This window comes from Trichechus manatus, unplaced genomic scaffold (assembly GCF_000243295.1).
Source record: "Trichechus manatus latirostris isolate Lorelei unplaced genomic scaffold, TriManLat1.0 scaffold00205, whole genome shotgun sequence".
Lineage (NCBI taxonomy): Eukaryota > Metazoa > Chordata > Mammalia > Sirenia > Trichechidae > Trichechus > Trichechus manatus.
In genome coordinates, this window is record NW_004444141.1 from 2,180,221 (window position 1) to 2,183,435 (window position 3,215).

Sequence of the window (3,215 nt, forward strand, 5' to 3'; positions counted from 1 at the left end):
GCCCATTATCACCACTCTTATTCAACATTGCACTGGAACACCTAGCAGTAAGGCAAGAAAGAGAAATAAAAGATATCCAAATCAGAAAGGAAGAAGTAAAACTATCTTTCAAGATGACATGATCTCATACACAGAAGAACCTAAAGATTCCACAAGAAAACTGCTGTAACTAATAGAATTTAGCAAGGCTGCAGGGTACAAAATCAACACACAAAAATCAGTTGGGTTCCATGTTTTGGGCAGGGGACTCTGCCATCTAGATCATGTTGCTGTGAGTCTCCTGGTGGAGGGCAGCCTCTGCCTCAATGGTGGCTCCTGCGTGGAAATCTGGGGCACCCATGCAGGTGCTGTGCTTGTGCGTTGTAGATCATGCCCCCCAGGGGGTTGTTCCCTCAGATACAGTCCCTGCTCTGGAGGCAGAGTCAGTGCCGTGACCTCTCTATATGGATGTATAAGCTACAACTCCTCTGGACCCCTGGGTGCCACACTCCCCTTACCTAGTCAACTACTAGGGGAACCCACACTCCTGGACACACGCTATGGTGGGAAAGTGAGGCAGCCATGGAACATGCTCGCCAGCTACTCATCTCTGATTGGCGCTGACCCTCGTGAGATCATTTTCACTAGTGGTGCTACTGAATCTGACAACATAGCAATTAAGAGGGTGGCTAAGTTCTGTAAGTCATGGAAAAAGCACTTGATCACCACTCAGACTAAACACAAATGTGTCTTGGACTCCTGCTGTTCACTGGAAGGTGAGGGCTTTCAGGCCACCTACCTTCCAGTGCAGAAGGGTGGGATCGTCGACCTAAAGGAACTAGAGGCTGCCATCCAGCCAGATACGAGCCTGGTCTCACTCATGACTGTGAATTGAGATTGGAGTGAAGTACCCATTTTGGAAATAAGGTGGATTTGCAGTTCCAGAAAGGTATATATCCACACAGACGCAGCCCAGGCCATTGGAAAAATCCCACTTGACATCAACGACATGAAAATTGATCTCATGAGCATCAGTGGCCACAAAATCTATGGTCCAAAATGGGTTGGTGCCATCAATATTTGCCACTGACCTCGTGTGTGTGTGTGGAGGCCCTGCCGAGTGGAGGGGGGCATGTGGTCTGGGACAGTGCCCATCCCCTTGGTGGTGGGGCTGGGGGCTGAGTGTGAAGTGGCATAGCAAGAGATGGATTATGACCACGAGCGGATCTCAAAGTTAGCAGAAAAACTGACACAGAAGATGATGAAGAGCCTTCCAGATGTGGTGATGAATAGGGACCCTGAGCATCATTATCCAGGCTGTATCAACCTCTCCTTCACATAAGTGGAAGGGGAGAGTCTGCTGATGGCAGGATGTCACCTTATCCTCAGAGAGCGCTTGCAGCTTTGCCTCCCTGGAGCCCTCTATGTCCTTAGAGCGATGGGCACTGATGAAGATTTAGCTCATTCTTCCATCAAGTTTGGCATTGGCCGCTTCACTACAGAGGAAGAAGTGGACCACACAGTGCAGAAGTGCATCTAGCATGTGATGCATCTTCAAGAAACGAGCTCTGGGAGATGGTACAGGATGGCATTGACCTTAAGAGCATCAAGTAGACTCAACATTAGAAGAGTAGACACTTTGTGTGGGCCTGGCCTTTCCTATCTCACTGATCCATGCACACCAGGCACCTTGCTACACCCAGAGGGTGTTCCATGTTCAAATCATAATTGCTATAGCCCAGATGACGTCAGCATCAGCCCACCTCCGAGACAGAAACACAAGAAAGCTATCTTTCCCCAGCCTCGGCTCCTTTGGTGGGAAATATGCCCCCATTTCTCTCCAGAACTCTTCCTTTGGTCTTACAGTGAGTAGGCATTCTAATTGTGAATCAACAGGGACATCTGGAATGATATTGCTGCAGGACATGTCTGTGTCCTTGGTGGGAAGAGAGCCAGAGGAACAGGAAGAAGGCTCTTTAGGACCTCAGTGTTCTATGTGGACTTTGAGTTGTCACTTTCTGCTGCTCAGCTGGACTGGCTCCTTCAGGAACAAGCATAATCAACTGAGATTTAATCTTTTTTGTGTTTCCAAAGGCCACCCCTTCATATTGATCGTAGACTGAGCAGTGTGTTACTTAGAAGGCTCATCTCCTTTCTGTTCTTGTCCTCTTTCCTTTTTTACCTAATGGAGCTAGAAACGTCTACATGACTCCACCCATTAATAAAATAATATATGTTTCTCTCCTTAAAAATAATAATAATAATAAATCAGTTGGGTTCCTTTACACTAACAAAGACTACTCCAAAAAAGAAATCAAGAAAACAATACCATTTACAATAGCCCCCAAATCAGTAAAATACCTAGGAATTAACCTAACCAGGGACATAAAAGACTTATACAATGAAAATTATAAAATACTACTACAAGAGACTAAAAGAACCTACAAAAATGGAAAGACATCCCGTGCTCATGGATTGGAAGACTTAACATAGTGAAAGTATCAAAACTACCTAAAGTGATCTACAGATACAATGCAATCCCTATAAAAAACTCAACATTCTTTATGGAAATGGAAAAACTAATGACCAGCTTCATTTGGAAATGAAAGAAACCTCGAATAGCCAAAGAAACACTGAAGACAAAGAACAAAGCAGGAGGCCTCACACTCCCTGATATCAAAACATACTATTCAGCCACTGTGATCAAAACAGCCTGGTATTGGTTCAATGACAGATACATAGACCAGCAAAATGGAATTGAGAATGCAGAACTAAACCCAAACATCTATGGACAACTGGTTTTCAATAAGGGGTCAAAGTCCATTCAGTGGGGCAGAAACACTCTCTTTAATAAATGGTGCTGGCAAAACTGGATATCCACCTGCAGAAAAATGAAACAGTTCCCACATCTTCCACCATACACAAAAACTGACTCAAAATGGATCAAAGACCTAAATGTTAAACCTAAAGCCATAAAATTCCTGGAAGAAAACTATGGGACCTAATCTTTTGTAAAAATAGGATAGCAAACAATACAACAAATGCATGAATAGAAGAAAACAAAATAGATGAGACCTCATAAAAATTAAAAACCTATGCTCATCAAAAGACTTTACTGAAAGAGTAAATACACAACCTATGGACTGGAAAAAAATCTTTGGAAATGACTTATGTGATAAGGGTCTAATCTCTAAAATCTGTAGAAAATTGCAACAACTCAACAACAAAAAGACAAT

At 43.6% G+C, this 3,215-nt stretch overlaps 1 pseudogene; it reads left to right on the plus strand.

The window, feature by feature from the left end:
• Window positions 1-263: 263 nt before the first annotated feature.
• On the plus strand, window positions 264-1,605 carry LOC101359761 (cysteine desulfurase, mitochondrial pseudogene; annotated as a pseudogene).
• The last annotated feature ends 1,610 nt before the right edge of the window (window positions 1,606-3,215 follow it).